Genomic DNA, 7,178 nt, shown 5'->3' on the forward strand with positions numbered 1-7,178 from the left:
TACAGATGGTCCCTGACTTATGAATTTTCAACTTTTAAATGATGAAAAGCAGCATATACATAAACCATTTTGTTCATGGCTTTTAATACAGGATTTAATAAATTACATAATATTTTAACACTTTGTTATGAAATTGGTTTTGAGTTAGATAATTTTGCTCAAATGTAAATGTAAATGTTCTAATGTAAATGTTCTGTGTACGTTTATAAAGGGCCAGCTAGGCTATGATGTCCAGTAGGTCAGGAGTATTAACTGTACTTTCACCTAACAATATGTTCAAATTCTGATGGGTTTATTTGCATAGAATAGCACATAAGTTGCAGAACAACTGTAGAATCTAAAAGGCATATAGTGCTCCATTAAAAAAAAAGAATAGAATAGAAATATATAAATGCAATCATCAAGGCTAAGGCTGTGAGCTGATGATTCTGAGTCCAGGGGACAAAAACTATCTACCTAGAAATGGAGAAAAGGATTAACTTCAAGATTTGAAGCTTGAGGTTGAGTGGGCCACTTCACTATTCACCTAGCTGCTTTTGAAAATAGAAAAAAAAAATATCCCATGTCCATTCCAGAATAAGAACTAAAATACTCAGAAAGTGAGCCTAAGGAACAGGGTCATTCTCAACTAGAAATTCAACAAAACAGCAGATGGCTGTGTAGCTGTATTCAGCACAGGGCAAAACTCTAAACCTGCCTTGTGAAAACACTGTTAGACTGGAACCTGGTGTACCAAGTGGAAGCAGCTCTGAAAAACACTAGTTATAAAGAGCTATCACAAGTGGAGATGAACAAAGAAGAAATTAAGGATATTTTGAAAATAAACATTTAAATTGAATCTATACACTATAGTAACAAAACATTTTATGCAATTTAAATCTAATGCTAAGAAAAAAGATTAACAGAATAAATTATGAACATATGAAAACATCTGATGCAACATTAATTTTATGAAATTCTCTGACTTTAGAATAAATGCATTTTTAATGAGTTAAAAGAAGATATGACTATTAAAAATAAAAAATAAACTAAAATGATAAAAATTGCTAATTACAAACAACATTTTTCTTAGTTCTTAGTTACACATGACATTAAAATCCATTTTTATAATTATATAAGTATGGGATATATATTATTCTAATTAGGATCCCATTCTTGAGGGTGGGTATGATGGTTTTAATTCTCTAGATTTAAAAAAGCATTCAATATAAAGATAAACAATAGAAAAGGTAAACTTTTAAATAAATACAATCAAATACATGATGAATATGCTTGAAGGTAGAATTGAAGAATACACTGAAAATGCAATAGAAATTTGATCATTTCATTGTATACTTGTGTTAAAATATTATACTGTACAGCTGGACATGGTGGTATATGCCTATAATTCCAGCAATATGGGAGACTGAGTCAGGAGGATTGCAATTCTGAGACCAACTTCAGTTACTTAGCAAGACCTGTCTCATAATAAAAAAATAAATAGTGCTGGGAATGTGGCTCAGTAGAGAAGAGTCTCCGAGTTGAATCCCCAGTATCTCCCCAAAATATTACATAATACATTAATATGTACATAACTATAGATATATAAAATTATTATGTGCCAATTAAAATTTTATTAGAAAACAGAAATATATGAAAGAGCAATTAAGAAACATGGAATGTGTCCAATAATCTCCAATTACTTCCAAGAGCAGATGCCACAAAAGAAAGGTGAAGAAGAACTATTTGAATAACTAAAGCCATAGAGCTTTATTGAAAATAGTACTGAGTACATAAGTTAAAAGTGGACTAGCATCACTGAACAGGAAGCCATGTACAACAAGAAATTATAAAAATTATCATCAAGAATTGGCAAACTTTAGAGGCATATCAATTAGAACGATAGCACAATTCACATAGCAAAAAGAAAGCCAGAAACTGAATTAAGTAAAATCTAGAAAATTCTTGATGAAAATAAGCATTAACTTCAATTTTAAACCCTAGTAAACTGTTGCCAAAGGATAAGGTAAAAAAAAAAAATAAGACCACTTCCAGCTTACAGAGACAAATATAATTTACCACAGTGGAAATTCTCACCAAGAGAAAAAATAAGGGAAATGTTTCAACAAGTAAGCAACTGTATGAAGAAGAAACGTGGAGAGTCAGAAAAAATGGTGTTTCTAAATAGTAGTATATTTAATTATTGAATACAAAATTTGATACCTTATTTTGTCTTCAAGAATGATAATGTTAAAACTCTAATATGAGGTTGACTATGTTCAGAGGGAAATTAAAATGTTCTAGAGAACAGAAAATACTATTTTAAAAAGTTATCTTTGTTATAAGTACAATTGAGTGCATATGTTGAAATATTTTCAAATAATTAAAAGTGTCTACATGAAAATATAGCATTCAAGTACACATGGAAATAAAATAACACAGAATAACTAAATGCAATAAAAGAAACTTTAAAAAAAAATTTACGGTACTGGGCCTGCACCAAGAAGTGAACAAATACTGAGCTACATCTTCAGACATTTATATTGTATTTTGAGACAAGGTCTCATCAAGTTGCTCAGACTGGCTTCAAATTTGTGATCCTTCTGCCTCAGTCTTTTGAATTGCTAGGATTATAGGTGTGTGTCACTGCTGAAAAGCGATCATTTTTTAAAAATGAGAAAGGAAAGAAAGAGAAAGAATGATAAATATAAAACTCAAAGCAAGTTTATAGAAATACATAAATAATCAAAACAAATAAAAATGCATTAAATTTACTATGGCATACAGCTATTTTTCTTCCAAATCCTTCACTTCTTCCTGCATTTTTATCACCCATTTAGAAACATGCAGTTAAGAGTGGGCAGGAACCTAGTTTCTCACCAATGATATACAAAGGGAAATGATGTTTTTCTTTTCAGGGTCATAATTTTAAGACCCATATCCTGGATTAATTCCTGTTTACTGGCTGGAAATGACCCTATCAGGAGCAATCTTGAAAGGTATGCATTGAGAATAGAAGAGCCATTGAATCCTTGCATGACTTCATACAGAAAAGTCTATCTGTATCAGACTGTTACATAAACGAAATAATCTTCTGTCCTCTATGAGCCACAGAACTTCAAACTCTTACTCTACTAAGTTCATTTACATATAAAAGTAAAAGTGATGTAGAAAGGATTTTTTTTTAAATATGTTAATCAGAACACCCTAAAATAATGCCATATAAAAATACTTAAATAAGTGGGGCTTGGGAGATAGCTAAGTGGTAGAACACTTGCCTTCTATGAGTGAGGCCCTAAATTCAATCCCCGGAGCCACAAAAATAAGTAAATAATTAGATAAATGGGAGGAAAAAGATTTAAACTTAAATACCAAATAACAATAAAAGTAGTATGACAATATTATATCAGGCAAAATTTTAATTTAAAACAAAAGACTTAATAGAAAGACTATGTGTGTTAGTCAACTTTCCGTTACTGTGACAAAATACCTGAGATAACTTAAGAGGAAAAAAGGTATTTATTTTAGCTCACAGTTTGGAGCTAAATTCATTGCCACTTGGCCCTGTTGCTTTGGGCCTGTGGCAGCACAGTACATCATGGCAGGAGTGGAAAAGGTGGAAGAGACTTGTTCACCTTTCAGCAACTGGGAAGCAAAAAGAGCAAGAGGAAATGGTGCAGTAGCAATATTCTCTTCAAGGGCATGACCTTCCACTTGACCCCAAATTTTAAAGATTGTACCACCATGCAATAGAATCACAGGCTGAGGACCAAGCCATGAACACATGTATATTTTGGGAATAGTCAAGATCCAAACTTAGGCCTTAGGATCCTCATTATTTTTATTTCATGATTCAAAATAATGATTTATTTCCAAGAGTCATTAAAGTCTTAACTGTTCTAGCATTGCCCAAAAGTCCAAGTTGCTTTCAGAAATTCTGACCCTAACATGCACTGCCTGGTCTCCCAGGCTTTCCTTTGAAATGGTGGAGGAAATCTCTATGACTCCTTGACTATCTTATTATATATTTCTGAGAAACCAGCATCATGTGGGTGATACCATGGTTTGCCTCCAATGAAAGCTATATAAGTTGGTCTGCAGGGACTACGCTGCAGCAGCCTCTGAGTGTTTTGATGACTAAATAGAAGAATAGGGATCCTCAGTAGACAATTTCCTATGTGGTCAAGTGAAAGCAAGATACACCTAGGCTTTCTTCTCAAAACAAAGTCTTTGAGATGAGTTTACACTTTCAAACCTTTGAGTCTGCTATGGGTGGAACCTTTCTTACTGTTGAGATAACCTCAAGGCATCTTTCCTATTGTCCCCCTACGAAGGTTTTGAGTTCTTTTGGGTACTGATCTTCACATCTTCCTTGACTGAAAATGTTAAAATTCTCTTTTTCATGAAAAGCTACAATTTTTCAAACCTTTCTGTGATACATCTTGTTCCTGATTTTCACTGCAAATATGATTAAAAGAGCCACTAATACCCATTCCATATCCTGAGTGCTTTTCCACCTAGAAATTACCTATGCCAAAAAAATTAGTCAGCCTTTAAGCTCAGCCTTACACAAAATTTAAGGAAATGAATATAATGCAGCCATGATTTGTTCCACTATGTAGCAAGGATTGTCTCTAGTATAATTCCCCCAAAGTTCTCATTTCTTGCTGAAACACCATCAGCATAATCTTTAGTGTCCACATTTCTATCAGCAATGAGGTCTCCTGAGACCTTTGCAGAATCTCACTTTAAGCTTGACTTACAACATTACAGGTTTTCCCTGGCCTTCTTCTCTAAATGTCTCCCACACACCAATTCCAAATGTACCTCTCATCATTAGGTGGAATCACTTTATACCTGCTTTTTATTCTATTCAGCTCTTAATTGCTATAATATTTACCTGATATGCTGTAATATTTACCTGATATGTATTAACTTAAATAGAGATTAGAATTATTTGGGCTCACAATTTTGGAACTTTTAGTCCATGGTTGATTGGATCCTGTTGGTTTTGAATCTGTGGCAATTAAGTACAATATTGCAGAGGTGAGTAGTGGAAGAAGCTTCTCAACTCATTGAAGCCAGGAAACAAAAAGAAAAGAAGGGGCAGAGGTCCTAATAAACCCTTTAGGAACACTTTTCTGGTTACTTATCTCATCCCCACTAGGCTCCCCCTTTTAAAGGTTCCACTAACTCCTAATAGTACCATAAGCTGCCAAACAAGTCTTTAACTCAAGGGACTTTGGAGGACATTTAACAATCCATAATAATATGGGTAAAGGTAAATACTCAACCCCAGCCCCCTTGCCTTATTATCTCACCTAAGGGAGCAAAGACAAAAAAAAAAAAAAAAACCCACAAGAGAACCACATGTGCATGAGCACTGGCAAACTGAAAAACTGTGACTTAATCCTTTGAATAGTATGTGAATCCATACAAACACAAACCTTCTCATATTTAGCAAGAAAATCCTTAAACTGTATTATAGTAAGATATTAATGTTTTTTAAAAAAATATATTTAATTTCTCAATTCTATTCTAGGTCTACAGTGAAGTGGCACTTTGAAATAATGGCATTTTATTAGGTTTTAGAGTAGAAAAGGTCTGTATTTCAGTCCTGAATCTGCACTGTAACTTGCAATAAATACCATGGCATGTTTCAGAGTCAGTTTTCTTATCTGTAATGAGAATTTAATGCTGAATTCCTAATGGTATTTTTATTAGATTCTTCCAGCTACCTGTAATAAATTACTACAAACTTGTGGCTTAAAACAACACAAATTTATTATCTTACAGTTCTAAAGATCAAAAGTCGGAAATAAGTTTCAGGGGACTCAAAACTCATGTGTTAGCATGACTTTTTTTTTTCCTCTAGAGGCTCCAGGAAAAAATCTATTCCCCTGCCTTTTCTAGTTTTAAAGAAGGCCTACATTAATTGGATCATGGCTCCTTTCTTCATCTTCAAAGTCAACAATAGTTTGGCCAAAATTTGTCATGCTGAGTCACATTGCCATTAACTACCCTGCCTCCTTCTTTCACTTAGGAGGTTCCTGTGAACCTCCTATCCAGATAACCCAGCATAAACTTACAATCTCATTTAAATTAATCATATCTGCAAATTTTCATTTTCTGTGTTATCTAACATATTCAAAGGTTCCAGGACCCCCTAGGATATGGACATCTTTTGAAGGACCATCATTTTGCATACTAAAGTATTGTTGGAAAGATTATAAGAAGAAATGTGCATTACCACGATAAAATGATTTTATTTATCCCTCTCTTTCATACTCACTCTATTTCCCCCCACGTCCCCTTGCCCTCATCCTCTTTCTCTTTCTCTCTTCCCTTTTATGGGACTATATATTTTAAAACTGATTTTTTTTGTGCATCTTTCATTTAAGAATTTGATCTAGTTGTTATTTGTTGCATTTTTTTTCTCCCTTTCATTTTGTAACCTCTACCTTTCCATATTTATTTGGTATCCTTAAGTCTTAGAAAAAAAAATAGTCTTGTTCAACAGTCAATTTCTGCTTACGGTCCCCTCATGATTGGCTGTTTATAACTCCTTGCTATATTTTCACATCATTCCCATAATGTGTTCAGCCTTTGCTCTGTCACCTTCTAGGATGCATCATTTATGAACCATTTTCCTGAATGTTTTGACTATTATGTTCTTTCTCAATGAGCAAGTTTTTTTTTTTTTCAAATACATTGACAGTTCACACTTATGTAAAGCTCAGTATAAGCCCTGGTTGCTCTGTTTCATCTAATTTTGTTTTAAGGAAACTCTTTCATGGTAAGTATTAATATTATAAAGTTTTCCTCACATGTTTGAAGAACTGTCAATGGGGAAAAAATTTTCATCAACTCCATATCTGAGCAGTAGAACAAAGTAGAACTTTGTCAACTATCTAGTGAGCAAGATCCATGTAGACAACTAATATACATAACACTATATACAAAATGACATTAATATTAAATTGAATTTTAGGTGTCTAAGAAATGTACAGTGAAATAAAATGTATATGGGCAATAGCTTGAGGCATTTGATCAATGAAGAATGCCAAAGTGGATTGTTTAAAATAGGAAACAAATGCTTTTTAGCAAGAATTGCCCTGAGGAATACCCTGTTTTATTCAATTCACCAAACAACATAACTCTGACTAAATCGAAAATTGCTTTCATGAAAATGAAGAGAA

This window comes from Marmota flaviventris, chromosome 1, assembly GCF_047511675.1.
Source record: "Marmota flaviventris isolate mMarFla1 chromosome 1, mMarFla1.hap1, whole genome shotgun sequence".
Lineage (NCBI taxonomy): Eukaryota > Metazoa > Chordata > Mammalia > Rodentia > Sciuridae > Marmota > Marmota flaviventris.